General features: G+C 33.3%; 26 non-coding genes across 26 annotated transcripts; all 26 read right to left on the bottom strand.

The window, feature by feature from the left end:
* Positions 1 to 8: 8 nt before the first annotated feature.
* TRNAW-CCA (transfer RNA tryptophan (anticodon CCA)) lies at positions 9 to 80 on the bottom strand. The gene has a single exon. It is a non-coding gene; the product is annotated as a tRNA-Trp (tRNA).
* A 1,145-nt stretch (positions 81 to 1,225) lies between these two features.
* Positions 1,226 to 1,297, bottom strand: TRNAW-CCA (transfer RNA tryptophan (anticodon CCA)). Its single transcript has one exon. It is a non-coding gene; the product is annotated as a tRNA-Trp (tRNA).
* Positions 1,298 to 1,862: 565 nt separating this feature from the next.
* On the bottom strand, positions 1,863 to 1,934 carry TRNAW-CCA (transfer RNA tryptophan (anticodon CCA)). The gene has a single exon. It is a non-coding gene; the product is annotated as a tRNA-Trp (tRNA).
* A 573-nt stretch (positions 1,935 to 2,507) lies between these two features.
* Positions 2,508 to 2,579, bottom strand: TRNAW-CCA (transfer RNA tryptophan (anticodon CCA)). Its single transcript has one exon. It is a non-coding gene; the product is annotated as a tRNA-Trp (tRNA).
* A 563-nt stretch (positions 2,580 to 3,142) lies between these two features.
* Positions 3,143 to 3,214, bottom strand: TRNAW-CCA (transfer RNA tryptophan (anticodon CCA)). Its single transcript has one exon. It is a non-coding gene; the product is annotated as a tRNA-Trp (tRNA).
* Positions 3,215 to 3,787: 573 nt separating this feature from the next.
* Positions 3,788 to 3,859, bottom strand: TRNAW-CCA (transfer RNA tryptophan (anticodon CCA)). Its single transcript has one exon. It is a non-coding gene; the product is annotated as a tRNA-Trp (tRNA).
* A 572-nt stretch (positions 3,860 to 4,431) lies between these two features.
* Positions 4,432 to 4,503, bottom strand: TRNAW-CCA (transfer RNA tryptophan (anticodon CCA)). Its single transcript has one exon. It is a non-coding gene; the product is annotated as a tRNA-Trp (tRNA).
* Positions 4,504 to 5,076: 573 nt separating this feature from the next.
* Positions 5,077 to 5,148, bottom strand: TRNAW-CCA (transfer RNA tryptophan (anticodon CCA)). Its single transcript has one exon. It is a non-coding gene; the product is annotated as a tRNA-Trp (tRNA).
* A 1,210-nt stretch (positions 5,149 to 6,358) lies between these two features.
* TRNAW-CCA (transfer RNA tryptophan (anticodon CCA)) lies at positions 6,359 to 6,430 on the bottom strand. The gene has a single exon. It is a non-coding gene; the product is annotated as a tRNA-Trp (tRNA).
* Positions 6,431 to 7,648: 1,218 nt separating this feature from the next.
* On the bottom strand, positions 7,649 to 7,720 carry TRNAW-CCA (transfer RNA tryptophan (anticodon CCA)). Its single transcript has one exon. It is a non-coding gene; the product is annotated as a tRNA-Trp (tRNA).
* A 573-nt stretch (positions 7,721 to 8,293) lies between these two features.
* On the bottom strand, positions 8,294 to 8,365 carry TRNAW-CCA (transfer RNA tryptophan (anticodon CCA)). The gene has a single exon. It is a non-coding gene; the product is annotated as a tRNA-Trp (tRNA).
* Positions 8,366 to 8,940: 575 nt separating this feature from the next.
* Positions 8,941 to 9,012, bottom strand: TRNAW-CCA (transfer RNA tryptophan (anticodon CCA)). The gene has a single exon. It is a non-coding gene; the product is annotated as a tRNA-Trp (tRNA).
* Positions 9,013 to 9,585: 573 nt separating this feature from the next.
* On the bottom strand, positions 9,586 to 9,657 carry TRNAW-CCA (transfer RNA tryptophan (anticodon CCA)). Its single transcript has one exon. It is a non-coding gene; the product is annotated as a tRNA-Trp (tRNA).
* Positions 9,658 to 10,874: 1,217 nt separating this feature from the next.
* On the bottom strand, positions 10,875 to 10,946 carry TRNAC-GCA (transfer RNA cysteine (anticodon GCA)). Its single transcript has one exon. It is a non-coding gene; the product is annotated as a tRNA-Cys (tRNA).
* A 564-nt stretch (positions 10,947 to 11,510) lies between these two features.
* On the bottom strand, positions 11,511 to 11,582 carry TRNAW-CCA (transfer RNA tryptophan (anticodon CCA)). Its single transcript has one exon. It is a non-coding gene; the product is annotated as a tRNA-Trp (tRNA).
* A 573-nt stretch (positions 11,583 to 12,155) lies between these two features.
* On the bottom strand, positions 12,156 to 12,227 carry TRNAW-CCA (transfer RNA tryptophan (anticodon CCA)). The gene has a single exon. It is a non-coding gene; the product is annotated as a tRNA-Trp (tRNA).
* A 573-nt stretch (positions 12,228 to 12,800) lies between these two features.
* Positions 12,801 to 12,872, bottom strand: TRNAW-CCA (transfer RNA tryptophan (anticodon CCA)). The gene has a single exon. It is a non-coding gene; the product is annotated as a tRNA-Trp (tRNA).
* Positions 12,873 to 13,445: 573 nt separating this feature from the next.
* On the bottom strand, positions 13,446 to 13,517 carry TRNAW-CCA (transfer RNA tryptophan (anticodon CCA)). Its single transcript has one exon. It is a non-coding gene; the product is annotated as a tRNA-Trp (tRNA).
* A 573-nt stretch (positions 13,518 to 14,090) lies between these two features.
* Positions 14,091 to 14,162, bottom strand: TRNAW-CCA (transfer RNA tryptophan (anticodon CCA)). The gene has a single exon. It is a non-coding gene; the product is annotated as a tRNA-Trp (tRNA).
* Positions 14,163 to 14,735: 573 nt separating this feature from the next.
* On the bottom strand, positions 14,736 to 14,807 carry TRNAW-CCA (transfer RNA tryptophan (anticodon CCA)). The gene has a single exon. It is a non-coding gene; the product is annotated as a tRNA-Trp (tRNA).
* A 573-nt stretch (positions 14,808 to 15,380) lies between these two features.
* Positions 15,381 to 15,452, bottom strand: TRNAW-CCA (transfer RNA tryptophan (anticodon CCA)). Its single transcript has one exon. It is a non-coding gene; the product is annotated as a tRNA-Trp (tRNA).
* Positions 15,453 to 16,025: 573 nt separating this feature from the next.
* TRNAC-GCA (transfer RNA cysteine (anticodon GCA)) lies at positions 16,026 to 16,097 on the bottom strand. Its single transcript has one exon. It is a non-coding gene; the product is annotated as a tRNA-Cys (tRNA).
* A 564-nt stretch (positions 16,098 to 16,661) lies between these two features.
* On the bottom strand, positions 16,662 to 16,733 carry TRNAW-CCA (transfer RNA tryptophan (anticodon CCA)). The gene has a single exon. It is a non-coding gene; the product is annotated as a tRNA-Trp (tRNA).
* A 573-nt stretch (positions 16,734 to 17,306) lies between these two features.
* Positions 17,307 to 17,378, bottom strand: TRNAW-CCA (transfer RNA tryptophan (anticodon CCA)). Its single transcript has one exon. It is a non-coding gene; the product is annotated as a tRNA-Trp (tRNA).
* A 573-nt stretch (positions 17,379 to 17,951) lies between these two features.
* Positions 17,952 to 18,023, bottom strand: TRNAW-CCA (transfer RNA tryptophan (anticodon CCA)). The gene has a single exon. It is a non-coding gene; the product is annotated as a tRNA-Trp (tRNA).
* Positions 18,024 to 18,596: 573 nt separating this feature from the next.
* TRNAW-CCA (transfer RNA tryptophan (anticodon CCA)) lies at positions 18,597 to 18,668 on the bottom strand. Its single transcript has one exon. It is a non-coding gene; the product is annotated as a tRNA-Trp (tRNA).
* Between the last annotated feature and the right edge of the window lie 328 nt (positions 18,669 to 18,996).

Genomic DNA, 18,996 nt, shown 5'->3' with positions numbered 1-18,996 from the left:
ATGGTAATTGACCCCGACGTGATTTGAACACGCAACCTTCTGATCTGGAGTCAGACGCGCTACCGTTGCGCCACGAGGTCATTTATGAGCAATGGTTTGTTTACTGATTGCGGTGCTTTAGACGATAAATATACTTTCTGTAAAAACTGAATCAAGAATTTGGTATTGATAAGCAAACAAGCCCACATCTTTGCTTCCATAACCAAAGAATATGACTGTTTGTCTTTCCTTAAATGTAGTCATTATTCTTAGCAAAATAAGTAAGCTGAAAGGAAAAATTGATCAAAAAAATAAAATTACTTCTAAATGTCTTACAAAATAAAGTAATTGTTGGTGTTAGCACTTATGTAAAATTTTGAAGTTGTAAGTGACCGGAATTGAAATGATGCAATATGAAACAAAACTTAATCATAAAGAAACTAAGAGTACAGAGTATGCTTCAATGTCAAGATATGGTGATGTCCAATTAACTGGGTATTTTTTGTATAAGTAATATGAGAAATGAGCAGAATGGGCATTTATTATGAAACTGTGCAGGTGATATAGTTATAACTGTGAGCAAATATCACATTACAGAAGGTGGATGACATGATTTGAACACGCAACCTTCTGATATGGACTCAGACACGCTACCGTTGCGCCACGAGGTCATTTATGAGCAATGGTTTGTTTACTGATTGTGGTGCTTTAGACGATAAATATACTTTCTGTAAAAACTGAATCAAGAATTTGGTTATTGATAAGCAAAGAAGCCCACATCTTTGCTTCCATAACCAAAGAATATGACTGTTTGTCTTTCCTTAAATGTAAAGTCATTATTCTTAGCAAAATAAGTAAGCTGAAAGGAAAAATTGATCAAAAAAATCAAATTACTTCTAAATGTCTTACAAAATAAAGTAATTGTTGGTGTTAGCACTTATGTAAAATTTTGAAGATGTAAGTTACCGGAATTGAAATGATGCAATATGAAACAAAACTTAATCATAAAGAAACCAAGAGTACAGAGTATGCTTCAATGTCAAGATATGGTGATGTCAAATTAACTGGGTATTTTTTGTATAAGTATTATGAGAAATGAGCAGAATGGGCATTTATTATGAAACTGTGCAGGTGATATAGTTATCCCTGTGAGCAAATATCACATTACAGAAGGTGGATGACAGACTTTGCAATTTGTTTCTTTTATGGTGTTTCATTTGGTAAATTTCATCTTCAAAATGGTAATTGACCCCGACGTGATTTGAACACGCAACCTTCTGAGCTGGAGTCAGACGCGCTACTGTTGCGCCACGAGGTCATTTATGAGCAATGGTTTGTTTACTGATTGCGGTGCTTTAGATGATAAATATACTTTCTGTAAAACTGAATCAAGAATTTGGTTATTGATAAGCAAACAAGCCCACATCTTTGCTTCCATAACCAAAGAATATGACTGTTTGTCTTTCCTTAAATGTAGTCATTATTCTTAGCAAAATAAGTAAGCTGAAAGGAAAAATTGATCAAAAAAATCAAATTACTTCTAAATGTCTTACAAAATAAAGTAATTGTTGGTGTAAGCACTTATGTAAAATTTTGAAGTTGTAAGTGACCGGAATTGAAATGATGCAATATGAAACAAAACTTAATCATAAAGAAACCAAGAGTACAGAGTATGCTTCAATGTCAAGATATGGTGATGTCCAATTAACTGGGTATTTTTTGTATAAGTAATATGAGCAGAATGGGCATTTATTATGAAACTGTGCAGGTGATATAGTTATCCCTGTGAGCAAATATCACATTACAGAAGGTGGATGACAGACTTGGCAATTTGTTTCTTTTATGGTGTTTCATTTGGTAAATTTCATCTTCAAAATGGTAATTGACCCCGACGTGATTTGAACACGCAACCTTCTGATCTGGAGTCAAACGCGCTACCGTTGTGCCATGAGGTCATTTATGAGCAATGGTTTGTTTACTGATTGCGGTGCTTTAGACGATAAGTATACTTTCTGTAAAAACTGAATCAAGAATTTGGTTATTGATAAGCAAACAAGCCCACATCTTTGCTTCCATAACCAAAGAATATGACTGTTTGTCTTTCCTTAAATGTAGTCATTATTCTTAGCAAAATAAGTAAGCTGAAAGGAAAAATTGATCAAAAAAATCAAATTACTTCTAAATGTCTTACAAAATAAAGTAATTGTTGGTGTTAGCACTTATGTAAAATTTTGAAGATGTAAGTTACCGGAATTGAAATGATGCAATATGAAACAAAACTTAATCATAAAGAAACCAAGAGTACAGAGTATGCTTCAATGTCAAGATATGGTGATGTCCAATTAACTGGGTATTTTTTGTATAAGTATTATGAGAAATGAGCAGAATGGGCATTTATTATGAAACTGTGCAGGTGATATAGTTATCCCTGTGAGCAAATATCACATTACAGAAGGTGGATGACAGACTTGGCAATTTGTTTCTTTTATGGTGTTTCATTTGGTAAATTTCATGTTCAAAATGGTAATTAACCCCGACGTGATTTGAACACGCAACCTTCTGATCTGGAGTCAGACGCGCTACCGTTGCGCCACGAGGTCATTTATGAGCAATGGTTTGTTTACTGATTGCGGTGCTTTAGACGATAAATATACTTTCTGTAAAAACTGAATCAAGAGTTTGGTTATTGATAAGCAAACAAGCCCACATCTTTGCTTCCATAACCAAAGAATATGACTGTTTGTCTTTCCTTAAATGTAGTCATTATTCTTAGCAAAATAAGTAAGCTGAAAGGAAAAATTGATCAAAAAAATCAAATTACTTCTAAATGTCTTACAAAATAAAGTAATTGTTGGCGTTAGCACTTATGTAAAATTTTGAAGATGTAAGTTACCGGAATTGAAATGATGCAATATGAAACAAAACTTAATCATAAAGAAACCAAGAGTACAGAGTATGCTTCAATGTCAAGATATGGTGATGTCCAATTAACTGGGTATTTTTTTATAAGTATTATGAGAAATGAGCATTTATTATGAAACTGTGCAGGTGATATAGTTATCCCTGTGAGCAAATATCACATTACAGAAGGTGGATGACAGACTTTGCAATTTGTTTCTTTTATGGTGTTTCATTTGGTAAATTTCATCTTTAAAATGGTAATTGACCCCGACGTGATTTGAACACGCAACCTTCTGATCTGGAGTCAGACGCGCTACCGTTGCGCCATGAGATCATTTATGAGCAATGGTTTGTTTACTGATTGCGGTGCTTTAGACGATAAATATACTTTCTGTAAAAACTGAATCAAGAATTTGGTTATTGATAAGCAAACAAGCCCACATCTTTGCTTCCATAACCAAAGAATATGACTGTTTGTCTTTCCTTAAATGTAGTCATTATTCTTAGCAAAATAAGTAAGCTGAAAGGAAAAATTGATCAAAAAAATCAAATTACTTCTAAATGTCTTACAAAATAAAGTAATTGTTGGTGTTAGCACTTATGTAAAATTTTGAAGTTGTAAGTGACCGGAATTGAAATGATGCAATATGAAACAAAACTTAATCATAAAGAAACTAAGAGTACAGAGTATGCTTCAATGTCAAGATATGGTGATGTCCAATTAACTGGGTATTTTTTGTATAAGTAATATGAGAAATTAGCAGAATGGGCATTTATTATGAAACTGTGCAGGTGATATAGTTATAACTGTGAGCAAATATCACATTACAGAAGGTGGATGACAGACTTGGCAATTTGTTTCTTTTATGGTGTTTCATTTGGTAAATTTCATCTTCAAAATGGTAATTGACCCCGACGTGATTTGAACACGCAACCTTCTGATCTGGAGTCAGACGCGCTACCGTTGCGCCACGAGGTCATTTATGAGCAATGGTTTGTTTACTGATTGCGGTGCTTTAGACGATAAATATACTTTCTGTAAAAACTGAATCAAGAATTTGGTATTGATAAGCAAACAAGCCCACATCTTTGCTTCCATAACCAAAGAATATGACTGTTTGTCTTTCCTTAAATGTAGTCATTATTCTTAGCAAAATAAGTAAGCTGAAAGGAAAAATTGATCAAAAAAATAAAATTACTTCTAAATGTCTTACAAAATAAAGTAATTGTTGGTGTTAGCACTTATGTAAAATTTTGAAGTTGTAAGTGACCGGAATTGAAATGATGCAATATGAAACAAAACTTAATCATAAAGAAACTAAGAGTACAGAGTATGCTTCAATGTCAAGATATGGTGATGTCCAATTAACTGGGTATTTTTTGTATAAGTAATATGAGAAATGAGCAGAATGGGCATTTATTATGAAACTGTGCAGGTGATATAGTTATAACTGTGAGCAAATATCACATTACAGAAGGTGGATGACAGACTTGGCAATTTGTTTCTTTTATGGTGTTTCATTTGGTAAATTTCATCTTCAAAATGGTAATTGACCCCGACGTGATTTGAACACACAACCTTCTGATCTGGAGTCAGACGCGCTACCGTTGCGCCACGAGGTCATTTATGAGCAATGGTTTGTTTACTGATTGCGGTGCTTTAGACGATAAATATACTTTCTGTAAAAACTGAATCAAGAATTTGGTATTGATAAGCAAACAAGCCCACATCTTTGCTTCCATAACCAAAGAATATGACTGTTTGTCTTTCCTTAAATGTAGTCATTATTCTTAGCAAAATAAGTAAGCTGAAAGGAAAAATTGATCAAAAAAAATAAAATTACTTCTAAATGTCTTACAAAATAAAGTAATTGTTGGTGTTAGCACTTACGTAAAATTTTGAAGTTGTCTGTGACCGGAATTGAAATGATGCAATATGAAACAAAACTTAATCATAAAGAAACCAAGAGTACAGAGTATGCTTCAATGTCAAGATATGGTGATGTCAAATTAACTGGGTATTTTTTGTATAAGTATTATGAGAAATGAGCAGAATGGGCATTTATTATGAAACTGTGCAGGTGATATAGTTATCCCTGTGAGCAAATATCACATTACAGAAGGTGGATGACAGACTTTGCAATTTGTTTCTTTTATGGTGTTTCATTTGGTAAATTTCATCTTCAAAATGGTAATTGACCCCGACGTGATTTGAACACGCAACCTTCTGAGCTGGAGTCAGACGCGCTACTGTTGCGCCACGAGGTCATTTATGAGCAATGGTTTGTTTACTGATTGCGGTGCTTTAGATGATAAATATACTTTCTGTAAAACTGAATCAAGAATTTGGTTATTGATAAGCAAACAAGCCCACATCTTTGCTTCCATAACCAAAGAATATGACTGTTTGTCTTTCCTTAAATGTAGTCATTATTCTTAGCAAAATAAGTAAGCTGAAAGGAAAAATTGATCAAAAAAATCAAATTACTTCTAAATGTCTTACAAAATAAAGTAATTGTTGGTGTTAGCACTTATGTAAAATTTTGAAGTTGTAAGTGACCGGAATTGAAATGATGCAATATGAAACAAAACTTAATCATAAAGAAACCAAGAGTACAGAGTATGCTTCAATGTCAAGATATGGTGATGTCCAATTAACTGGGTATTTTTTGTATAAGTATTATGAGAAATCAGCATTTATTATGAAACTGTGCAGGTGATATAGTTATCCCTGTGAGCAAATATCACATTACAGAAGGTGGATGACAGACTTGGCAATTTGTTTCTTTTATGGTGTTTCATTTGGTAAATTTCATCTTCAAAATGGTAATTAACCCCGACATGATTTGAACACGCAACCTTCTGATATGGAGTCAGACACGCTACCGTTGCGCCACGAGGTCATTTATGAGCAATGGTTTGTTTACTGATTGTGGTGCTTTAGACGATAAATATACTTTCTGTAAAAACTGAATCAAGAATTTGGTTATTGGTAAGCAAAGAAGCCCACATCTTTGCTTCCATAACCAAAGAATATGACTGTTTGTCTTTCCTTAAATGTAAAGTCATTATTCTTAGCAAAATAAGTAAGCTGAAAGGAAAAATTGATCAAAAAAATCAAATTACTTCTAAATGTCTTACAAAATAAAGTAATTGTTGGTGTTAGCACTTATGTAAAATTTTGAAGATGTAAGTTACCGGAATTGAAATGATGCAATATGAAACAAAACTTAATCATAAAGAAACCAAGAGAACAGAGTATGCTTCAATGTCAAGATATGGTGATGTCAAATTAACTGGGTATTTTTTGTATAAGTATTATGAGAAATGAGCAGAATGGGCAATTATTATGAAACTGTGCAGGTGATATAGTTATCCCTGTGAGCAAATATCACATTACAGAAGGTGGATGACAGACTTGGCAATTTGTTTCTTTTATGGTGTTTCATTTGGTAAATTTAATCTTTAAAATGGTAATTGACCCCGACGTGATTTGAACACGCAACCTTCTGATCTGGAGTCAGACGCGCTACCGTTGCGCCACGAGATCATTTATGAGCAATGGTTTGTTTACTGATTGCGGTGCTTTAGACGATAAATATACTTTCTGTAAAAACTGAATCAAGAATTTGGTTATTGATAAGCAAACAAGCCCACATCTTTGCTTCCATAACCAAAGAATATGACTGTTTGTCTTTCCTTAAATGTAGTCATTATTCTTAGCAAAATAAGTAAGCTGAAAGGAAAAATTGATCAAAAAATTAAAATTACTTCTAAATGTCTTACAAAATAAAGTAATTGTTGGTGTTAGCACTTACGTAAAATTTTGAAGTTGTCTGTGACCGGAATTGAAATGATGCAATATGAAACAAAACTTAGTCATAAAGAAACCAAGAGTACAGAGTATGCTTCAATGTCAAGATATGGTAATTTCCAATAAACTGGGTTATTTTTGCATAAGTATTATGAGAAATGAGCAGAATGGACATTTATTATGAAACTGTGCAGGTGATATAGTTATCCCTGTGAGCAAATATCACATTACAGAAGGTGGATGACAGACTTGGCAATTTGTTTCTTTTATGGTGTTTCATTTGGTAAATTTCATCTTCAAAATGGTAATTAACCCCGACATGATTTGAACACGCAACCTTCTGATATGGAGTCAGACACGCTACCGTTGCGCCACGAGGTCATTTATGAGCAATGGTTTGTTTACTGATTGTGGTGCTTTAGACGATAAATATACTTTCTGTAAAAACTGAATCAAGTATTTGGTTATTGATAAGCAAAGAAGCCCACATCTTTGCTTCCATAACCAAAGAATATGACTGTTTGTCTTTCCTTAAATGTAGTCATTATTCTTAGCAAAATAAGTAAGCTGAAAGGAAAAATTGATCAAAAAAATAAAATTACTTCTAAATGTCTTACAAAATAAAGTAATTGTTGGTGTTAGCACTTATGTAAAATTTTGAAGTTGTAAGTGACCGGAATTGAAATGATGCAATATGAAACAAAACTTAATCATAAAGAAACCAAGAGTACAGAGTATGCTTCAATGTCAAGATATGGTGATGTCAAATTTACTGGGTATTTTTTGTATAAGTATTATGAGAAATGAGCAGAATGGGCATTTATTATGAAACGGTGCAGGTGATATAGTTATCCCTGTGAGCAAATATCACATTACAGAAGGTGGATGACAGACTTGGCAATTTGTTTCTTTTATGGTGTTTCATTTGGTAAATTTCATCTTCAAAATGGTAATTGACCCCGACGTGATTTGAACACGCAACCTTCTGATCTGGAGTCAGACGCGCTACCATTGCGCCACGAGGTCATTTATGAGCAATGGTTTGTTTACTGATTGCGGTGCTTTAGACGATAAATATACTTTCTGTAAAAACTGAATCAAGAATTTGGTTATTGATAAGCAAACAAGCCCACATCTTTGCTTCCATAACCAAAGAATATGACTGTTTGTCTTTCCTTAAATGTAGTCATTATTCTTAGCAAAATAAGTAAGCTGAAAGGAAAAATTGATCAAAAAAATAAAATTACTTCTAAATGTCTTACAAAATAAAGTAATTGTTGGTGTTAGCACTTATGTAAAATTTTGAAGATGTAAGTTACCGGAATTGAAATGATGCAATATGAAACAAAACTTAATCATAAAGAAACCAAGAGTACAGAGTATGCTTCAATGTCAAGATATGGTGATGTCAAATTAACTGGGTATTTTTTGTATAAGTATTATGAGAAATGAGCAGAATGGGCATTTATTATGAAACTGTGCAGGTGATATAGTTATCCCTGTGAGCAAATATCACATTACAGAAGGTGGATGACAGACTTGGCAATTTGTTTCTTTTATGGTGTTTCATTTGGTAAATTTCATCTTCAAAATGGTAATTGACCCCGACGTGATTTGAACACGCAATCTTCTGATCTGGAGTCAGACGCGCTACCGTTGCGCCACGAGGTCATTTATGAGCAATGGTTTGTTTACTGATTGCGGTGCTTTAGACGATAAATATACTTTCTGTAAAAACTGAATCAAGAATTTGGTTATTGGTAAGCAAACAAGCCCACATCTTTGCTTCCATAACCAAAGAATATGACTGTTTGTCTTTCCTTAAATGTAAAGTCATTATTCTTAGCAAAATAAGTAAGCTGAAAGGAAAAATTGATCAAAAAAATCAAATTAGTTCAAAATGTCTTACAAAATAAAGTCATTGTTGGTGTTAGCACTTATGTAAAATTTTGAAGATGTAAGTTACCGGAATTGAAATGATGCAATATGAAACAAAACTTAATCATAAAGAAACCAAGAGAACAGAGTATGCTTCAATGTCAAGATATGGTGATGTCAAATTAACTGGGTGTTTTTTGTATAAGTATTATGAGAAATGAGCAGAATGGGCAATTATTATGAAACTGTGCAGGTGATATAGTTATCCCTGTGAGCAAATATCACATTACAGAAGGTGGATGACAGACTTGGCAATTTGTTTCTTTTATGGTATTTCATTTGGTAAATTTCATCTTTAAAATGGTAATTGACCCCGACGTGATTTGAACACGCAACCTTCTGATCTGGAGTCAGACGCGCTACCGTTGCGCCACGAGATCATTTATGAGCAATGGTTTGTTTACTGATTGCGGTGCTTTAGACGATAAATATACTTTCTGTAAAAACTGAATCAAGAATTTGGTTATTGATAAGCAAACAAGCCCACATCTTTGCTTCCATAACCAAAGAATATGACTGTTTGTCTTTCCTTAAATGTAGTCATTATTCTTAGCAAAATAAGTAAGCTGAAAGGAAAAATTGATCAAAAAAATCAAATTACTTCTAAATGTCTTACAAAATAAAGTAATTGTTGGTGTAAGCACTTATGTAAAATTTTGAAGTTGTAAGTGACCGGAATTGAAATGATGCAATATGAAACAAAACTTAATCATAAAGAAACTAAGAGTACAGAGTATGCTTCAATGTCAAGATATGGTGATGTCCAATTAACTGGGTATTTTTTGTATAAGTAATATGAGAAATGAGCAGAATGGGCATTTATTATGAAACTGTGCAGGTGATATAGTTATAACTGTGAGCAAATATCACATTACAGAAGGTGGATGACAGACTTGGCAATTTGTTTCTTTTATGGTGTTTCATTTGGTAAATTTCATCTTCAAAATGGTAATTGACCCCGACGTGATTTGAACACGCAACCTTCTGATCTGGAGTCAGACGCGCTACCGTTGCGCCACGAGGTCATTTATGAGCAATGGTTTGTTTACTGATTGCGGTGCTTTAGACGATAAATATACTTTCTGTAAAAACTGAATCAAGAATTTGGTATTGATAAGCAAACAAGCCCACATCTTTGCTTCCATAACCAAAGAATATGACTGTTTGTCTTTCATTAAATGTAGTCATTATTCTTAGCAAAATAAGTAAGCTGAAAGGAAAAATTGATCAAAAAAATAAAATTACTTCTAAATGTCTTACAAAATAAAGTAATTGTTGGTGTTAGCACTTACGTAAAATTTTGAAGATGTCTGTGACCGGAATTGAAATGATGCAATATGAAACAAAACTTAGTCATAAAGAAACCAAGAGTACAGAGTATGCTTCAATGTCAAGATATGGTAATTTCCAATAAACTGGGTTATTTTTGCATAAGTATTATGAGAAATGAGCAGAATGGACATTTATTATGAAACTGTGCAGGTGATATAGTTATCCCTGTGAGCAAATATCACATTACAGAAGGTGGATGACAGACTTGGCAATTTGTTTCTTTTATGGTGTTTCATTTGGTAAATTTAATCTTCAAAATGGTAATTAACCCCGACATGATTTGAACACGCAACCTTCTGATATGGAGTCAGACACGCTACCGTTGCGCCACGAGGTCATTTATGAGCAATGGTTTGTTTACTGATTGTGGTGCTATAGACGATAAATATACTTTCTGTAAAAACTGAATCAAGAATTTGGTTATTGATAAGCAAACAAGCCCACATCTTTGCTTCCATAACCAAAGAATATGACTGTTTGTCTTTCCTTAAATGTAGTCATTATTCTTAGCAAAATAAGTAAGCTGAAAGGAAAAATTGATCAAAAAAATCAAATTACTTCTAAATGTCTTACAAAATAAAGTAATTGTTGGTGTTAGCACTTATGTAAAATTTTGAAGATGTAAGTTACCGGAATTGAAATGATGCAATATGAAACAAAACTTAATCATAAAGAAACCAAGAGTACAGAGTATGCTTCAATGTCAAGATATGGTGATGTCAAATTAACTGGGTATTTTTTGTATAAGTATTATGAGAAATGAGCAGAATGGGCATTTATTATGAAACTGTGCAGGTGATATAGTTATCCCTGTGAGCAAATATCACATTACAGAAGGTGGATGACAGACTTGGCAATTTGTTTCTTTTATGGTGTTTCATTTGGTAAATTTCATCTTCAAAATGGTAATTGACCCCGACGTGATTTGAACACGCAACCTTCTGATCTGCAGTCAGACGCGCTACCGTTGCGCCTCGAGGTCATTTATGAGCAATGGTTTGTTTACTGATTGCGGTGCTTTAGACGATAAATATACTTTCTGTAAAACCTGAATCAAGAATTTGGTTATTGATAAGCAAACAAGCCCACATCTTTGCTTCCATAACCAAAGAATATGACTGTTTGTCTTTCCTTAAATGTAGTCATTATTCTTAGCAAAATAAGTAAGCTGAAAGGAAAAATTGATCAAAAAAATAAAATTACTTCTAAATGTCTTACAAAATAAAGTAATTGTTGGTGTTAGCACTTATGTAAAATTTTGAAGATGTAAGTTACCGGAATTGAAATGATGCAATATGAAACAAAACTTAATCATAAAGAAACCAAGAGTACAGAGTATGCTTCAATGTCAAGATATGGTGATGTCCAATTAACTGGGTATTTTTTGTATAAGTATTATGAGAAATGAGCATTTATTATGAAACTGTGCAGGTGATATAGTTATCCCTGTGAGCAAATATCACATTACAGAAGGTGGATGACAGACTTGGCAATTTGTTTCTTTTATGGTGTTTCATTTGGTAAATTTCATCTATAAAATGGTAATTGACCCCGACGTGATTTGAACACGCAACCTTCTGATCTGGAGTCAGACGCGCTACTGTTGCGCCACGAGGTCATTTATGAGCAATGGTTTGTTTACTGATTGCGGTGCTTTAGACGATAAATATACTTTCTGTAAAAACTGAATCAAGAATTTGGTTATTGATAAGCAAACAAGCCCACATCTTTGCTTCCATAACCAAAGAATATGACTGTTTGTCTTTCCTTAAATGTAGTCATTATTCTTAGCAAAATAAGTAAGCTGAAAGGAAAAATTGATCAAAAAAATCAAATTACTTCTAAATGTCTTACAAAATAAAGTAATTGTTGGTGTAAGCACTTATGTAAAATTTTGAAGTTGTAAGTGACCGGAATTGAAATGATGCAATATGAAACAAAACTTAATCATAAAGAAACCAAGAGTACAGAGTATGCTTCAATGTCAAGATATGGTGATGTCCAATTAACTGGGTATTTTTTGTATAAGTAATATGAGAAATGAGCAGAATGGGCATTTATTATGAAACTGTGCAGGTGATATAGTTATCTCTGTGAGCAAATATCACATTACAGAAGGTGGATGACAGACTTGGCAATTTGTTTCTTTTATGGTGTTTCATTTGGTAAATTTCATCTTCAAAATGGCAATTGACCCCGACGTGATTTGAACACGCAACCTTCTGATCTGGAGTCAGACGCGCTACCGTTGTGCCACGAGGTCATTTACGAGCAATGGTTTGTTTACTGATTGCGGTGCTTTAGACGATAAGTATACTTTCTGTAAAAACTGAATCAAGAATTTGGTTATTGATAAGCAAACAAGCCCACATCTTTGCTTCCATAACCAAAGAATATGACTGTTTGTCTTTCCTTAAATGTAGTCATTTTTCTTAGCAAAATAAGTAAGCTGAAAGGAAAAATTGATCAAAAAAATCAAATTACTTCTAAATGTCTTACAAAATAAAGTAATTGTTGGTGTTAGCACTTATGTAAAATTTTGAAGATGTAAGTTACCGGAATTGAAATGATGCAATATGAAACAAAACTTAATCATAAAGAAACCAAGAGTACAGAGTATGCTTCAATGTCAAGATATGGTGATGTCCAATTAACTGGGTATTTTTTGTATAAGTATTATGAGAAATGAGCAGAATGGGCATTTATTATGAAACTGTGCAGGTGATATAGTTATCCCTGTCAGCAAATATCACATTACAGAAGGTGGATGACAGACTTTGCAATTTGTTTCTTTTATGGTGTTTCATTTGGTAAATTTCATCTTCAAAATGGTGATTGACCCCGACGTGATTTGAACACGCAACCTTCTGATCTGGAGTCAGACGCGCTACCGTTGCGCCACGAGGTCATTTATGAGCAATGGTTTGTTTACTGATTGCGGTGCTTTAGACGATAAATATACTTTCTGTAAAAACTGAATCAAGAATTTGGTTATTGATAAGCAAACAAGCCCACATCTTTGCTTCCATAACCAAAGAATATGACTGTTTGTCTTTCCTTAAATGTAGTCATTATTCTTAGCAAAATAAGTAAGCTGAAAGGAAAAATTGATCAAAAAAATCAAATTACTTCTAAATGTCTTACAAAATAAAGTAATTGTTGGTGTTAGCACTTATGTAAAATTTTGAAGTTGTCTGTGACCGGAATTGAAATGATGCAATATGAAACAAAACTTAATCATAAAGAAACCAAGAGTACAGAGTATGCTTCAATGTCAAGATATGGTGATGTCAAATTAACTGGGTATTTTTTGTATAAGTATTATGAGAAATGAGCAGAATGGGCATTTATTATGAAACTGTGCAGGTGATATAATTATCCCTGTGAGCAAATATCACATTACAGAAGGTGGATGACAGACTTAGCAATTTGTTTCTTTTATGGTGTTTCATTTGGTAAATTTCATCTATAAAATGGTAATTGACCCCGACGTGATTTGAACACGCAACCTTCTGATCTGGAGTCAGACGCGCTACTGTTGCGCCACGAGGTCATTTATGAGCAATGGTTTGTTTACTGATTGTGGTGCTTTAGACGATAAATATACTTTCTGTAAAAACTGAATCAAGAATTTGGTTATTGATAAGCAAACAAGCCCACATCTTTGCTTCCATAACCAAAGAATATGACTGTTTGTCTTTCCTTAAATGTAGTCATTATTCTTAGCAAAATAAGTAAGCTGAAAGGAAAAATTTATCAAAAAAATCAAATTACTTCTAAATGTCTTACAAAATAAAGTAATTGTTGGTGTAAGCACTTATGTAAAATTTTGAAGTTGTAAGTGACCGGAATTGAAATGATGCAATATGAAACAAAACTTAATCATAAAGAAACCAAGAGTACAGAGTATGCTTCAATGTCAAGATATGGTGATGTCCAATTAACTGGGTATTTTTTGTATAAGTAATATGAGAAATGAGCAGAATGGGCATTTATTATGAAACTGTGCAGGTGATATAGTTATCCCTGTGAGCAAATATCACATTACAGAAGGTGGATGACAGACTTGGCAATTTGTTTCTTTTATGGTGTTTCATTTGGTAAATTTCATCTTCAAAGTGGTAATTGACCCCGTCGTGATTTGAACACGCAACCTTCTGATCTGGAGTCAGACGCGCTACCGTTGTGCCACGAGGTCATTTATGAGCAATGGTTTGTTTACTGATTGCGGTGCTTTAGACGATAAGTATACTTTCTGTAAAAACTGAATCAAGAATTTGGTTATTGATAAGCAATCAAGCCGACATCTTTGCTTCCATAACCAAAGAATATGACTGTTTGTCTTTCCTTAAATGTAGTCATTATTCTTAGCAAAATAAGTAAGCTGAAAGGAAAAATTGATCAAAAAAATCAAATTACTTCTAAATGTCTTACAAAATAAAGTAATTGTTGGTGTTAGCACTTATGTAAAATTTTGAAGATGTAAGTTACCGGAATTGAAATGATGCAATATGAAACAAAACTTAATCATAAAGAAACCAAGAGTACAGAGTATGCTTCAATGTCAAGATATGGTGATGTCCAATTAACTGGGTATTTTTTGTATAAGTATTATGAGAAATGAGCAGAATGGGCATTTATTATGAAACTGTGCAGGTGATATAGTTATCCCTGTGAGCAAATATCACATTACAGAAGGTGGATGACAGACTTGGCAATTTGTTTCTTTTATGGTGTTTCATTTGGTAAATTTCATGTTCAAAATGGTAATTGACCCCGACGTGATTTGAATACGCAACCTTCTGATCTGGAGTCAGACGCGCTACCGTTGCGCCACGAGGTCATTTATGAGCAATGGTTTGTTTACTGATTGCGGTGCTTTAGACGATAAATATACTTTCTGTAAAAACTGAATCAAGAATTTGGTTATTGATAAGCAAACAAGCCCACATCTTTGCTTCCATAACCAAAGAATATGACTGTTTGTCTTTCCTTAAATGTAGTCATTATTCTTAGCAAAATAAGTAAGCTGAAAGGAAAAATTGATCAAAAAAATCTAATTACTTCTAAATGTCTTACAAAATGAAGTAATTGTTGGTGTAAGCACTTATGTAAAATTTTGAAGTTGTAAGTGACCGGAATTGAAATGATGCAATATGAAACAAAACTTAATCATAAAGAAACCAAGAGTACAGAGTATGCTTCAATGTCAAGATATGGTGATGTCCAATTAACTGGGTATTTTTTGTATAAGTAATATGAGAAATGAGCAGAATGGGCATTTATTATGAAACTGTGCAGGTGATATAGTTATCCCTGTGAGCAAATATCACATTACAGAAGGTGGATGACAGACTTGGCAATTTGTTTCTTTCATGGTGTTTCATTTGGTAAATTTCATCTTCAAAATGGTAATTGACCCCGACGTGATTTGAACACGCAACCTTCTGATCTGGAGTCAGACGCGCTACCGTTGTGCCATGAGGTCATTTATGAGCAATGGTTTGTTTACTGATTGCGGTGCTTTAGACGATAAGTATACTTTCTGTAAAAACTGAATCAAGAATTTGGTTATTGATAAGCAAACAAGCCCACATCTTTGCTTCCATAACCAAAGAATATGACTGTTTGTCTTTCCTTAAATGTAGTCATTATTCTTAGCAAAATAAGTAAGCTGAAAGGAAAAATTGATCAAAAAAATCAAATTACTTCTAAATGTCTTACAAAATAAAGTAATTGTTGGTGTTAGCACTTATGTAAAATTTTGAAGATGTAAGTTACCGGAATTGAAATGATGCAATATGAAACAAAACTTAATCATAAAGAAACCAAGAGTACAGAGTATGCTTCAATGTCAAGATATGGTGATGTCAAATTAACTGGGTATTTTTTGTATAAGTATTATGAGAAATGAGCAGAATGGGCATTTATTATGAAACTGTGCAGGTGATATAGTTATCCCTGTGAGCAAATATCACATTACAGAAGGTGGATGACAGACTTGGCAATTTGTTTCTTTTATGGTGTTTCATTTGGTAAATTTCATCTTCAAAATGGTAATTGACCCCGACGTGATTTGAACACGCAACCTTCTGATCTGCAGTCAGACGCGCTACCGTTGCGCCTCGAGGTCATTTATGAGCAATGGTTTGTTTACTGATTGCGGTGCTTTAGACGATAAATATACTTTCTGTAAAACCTGAATCAAGAATTTGGTTATTGATAAGCAAACAAGCCCACATCTTTGCTTCCATAACCAAAGAATATGACTGTTTGTCTTTCCTTAAATGTAGTCATTATTCTTAGCAAAATAAGTAAGCTGAAAGGAAAAATTGATCAAAAAAATAAAATTACTTCTAAATGTCTTACAAAATAAAGTAATTGTTGGTGTTAGCACTTATGTAAAATTTTGAAGATGTAAGTTACCGGAATTGAAATGATGCAATATGAAACAAAACTTAATCATAAAGAAACCAAGAGTACAGAGTATGCTTCAATGTCAAGATATGGTGATGTCCAATTAACTGGGTATTTTTTGTATAAGTATTATGAGAAATGAGCATTTATTATGAAACTGTGCAGGTGATATAGTTATCCCTGTGAGCAAATATCACATTACAGAAGGTGGATGACAGACTTGGCAATTTGTTTCTTTTATGGTGTTTCATTTGGTAAATTTCATCTATAAAATGGTAATTGACCCCGACGTGATTTGAACACGCAACCTTCTGATCTGGAGTCAGACGCGCTACTGTTGCGCCACGAGGTCATTAATGAGCAATGGTTTGTTTACTGATTGCGGTGCTTTAGACGATAAATATACTTTCTGTAAAAACTGAATCAAGAATTTGGTTATTGATAAGCAAACAAGCCCACATCTTTGCTTCCATAACCAAAGAATATGACTGTTTGTCTTTCCTTAAATGTAGTCATTATTCTTAGCAAAATAAGTAAGCTGAAAGGAAAAATTGATCAAAAAAATCAAATTACTTCTAAATGTCTTACAAAATAAAGTAATTGTTGGTGTAAGCACTTATGTAAAATTTTGAAGTTGTAAGTGACCGGAATTGAAATGATGCAATATGAAACAAAACTTAATCATAAAGAAACCAAGAGTACAGAGTATGCTTCAATGTCAAGATATGGTGATGTCCAATTAACTGGGTATTTTTTGTATAAGTAATATGAGAAATGAGCAGAATGGGCATTTATTATGAAACTGTGCAGGTGATATAGTTATCTCTGTGAGCAAATATCACATTACAGAAGGTGGATGACAGACTTGGCAATTTGTTTCTTTTATGGTGTTTCATTTGGTAAATTTCATCTTCAAAATGGCAATTGACCCCGACGTGATTTGAACACGCAACCTTCTGATCTGGAGTCAGACGCGCTACCGTTGTGCCACGAGGTCATTTATGAGCAATGGTTTGTTTACTGATTGCGGTGCTTTAGACGATAAGTATACTTTCTGTAAAAACTGAATCAAGAATTTGGTTATTGATAAGCAAACAAGCCCACATCTTTGCTTCCATAACCAAAGAATATGACTGTTTGTCTTTCCTTAAATGTAGTCATTATTCTTAGCAAAATAAGTAAGCTGAAAGGAAAAATTGATCAAAAAAATCAAATTACTTCTAAATGTCTTACAAAATAAAGTAATTGTTGGTGTTAGCACTTATGTAAAATTTTGAAGATGTAAGTTACCGGAATTGAAATGATGCAATATGAAACAAAACTTAATCATAAAGAAACCAAGAGTACAGAGTATGCTTCAATGTCAAGATATGGTGATGTCCAATTAACTGGGTATTTTTTGTATAAGTATTATGAGAAATGAGCAGAATGGGCATTTATTATGAAACTGTGCAGGTGATATAGTTATCCCTGTGAGCAAATATCACATTACAGAAGGTGGATGACAGACTTTGCAATTTGTTTCTTTTATGGTGTTTCATTTGGTAAATTTCATCTTCAAAATGGTGATTGACCCCGACGTGATTTGAACACGCAACCTTCTGATCTGGAGTCAGACGCGCTACCGTTGCGCCACGAGGTCATTTATGAGCAATGGTTTGTTTACTGATTGCGGTGCTTTAGACGATAAATATACTTTCTGTAAAAACTGAATCAAGAATTTGGTTATTGATAAGCAAACAAGCCCACATCTTTGCTTCCATAACCAAAGAATATGACTGTTTGTCTTTCCTTAAATGTAGTCATTATTCTTAGCAAAATAAGTAAGCTGAAAGGAAAAATTGATCAAAAAAATCAAATTACTTCTAAATGTCTTACAAAATAAAGTAATTGTTGGTGTTAGCACTTATGTAAAATTTTGAAGTTGTCTGTGACCGGAATTGAAATGATGCAATATGAAACAAAACTTAATCATAAAGAAACCAAGAGTACAGAGTATGCTTCAATGTCAAGATATGGTGATGTCAAATTAACTGGGTATTTTTTGTATAAGTATTATGAGAAATGAGCAGAATGGGCATTTATTATGAAACTGTGCAGGTGATATAATTATCCCTGTGAGCAAATATCACATTACAGAAGGTGGATGACAGACTTGGCAATTTGTTTCTTTTATGGTGTTTCATTTGGTAAATTTCATCTATAAAATGGTAATTGACCCCGACGTGATTTGAACACGCAACCTTCTGATCTGGAGTCAGACGCGCTACTGTTGCGCCACGAGGTCATTTATGAGCAATGGTTTGTTTACTGATTGCGGTGCTTTAGACGATAAATATACTTTCTGTAAAAACTGAATTAAGAATTTGGTTATTTATAAGCAAACAAGCCCACATCTTTGCTTCCATAACCAAAGAATATGACTGTTTGTCTTTCCTTAAATGTAGTCATTATTCTTAGCAAAATAAGTAAGCTGAAAGGAAAAATTTATCAAAAAAATCAAATTACTTCTAAATGTCTTACAAAATAAAGTAATTGTTGGTGTAAGCACTTATGTAAAATTTTGAAGTTGTAAGTGACCGGAATTGAAATGATGCAATATGAAACAAAACTTA

The sequence above is a fragment of the Pseudophryne corroboree genome, chromosome 6 (assembly GCF_028390025.1).
Source record: "Pseudophryne corroboree isolate aPseCor3 chromosome 6, aPseCor3.hap2, whole genome shotgun sequence".
Lineage (NCBI taxonomy): Eukaryota > Metazoa > Chordata > Amphibia > Anura > Myobatrachidae > Pseudophryne > Pseudophryne corroboree.
Note: the sequence above shows the minus strand (reverse complement) of the source record. Positions and strands in the feature narration are given on the sequence as shown.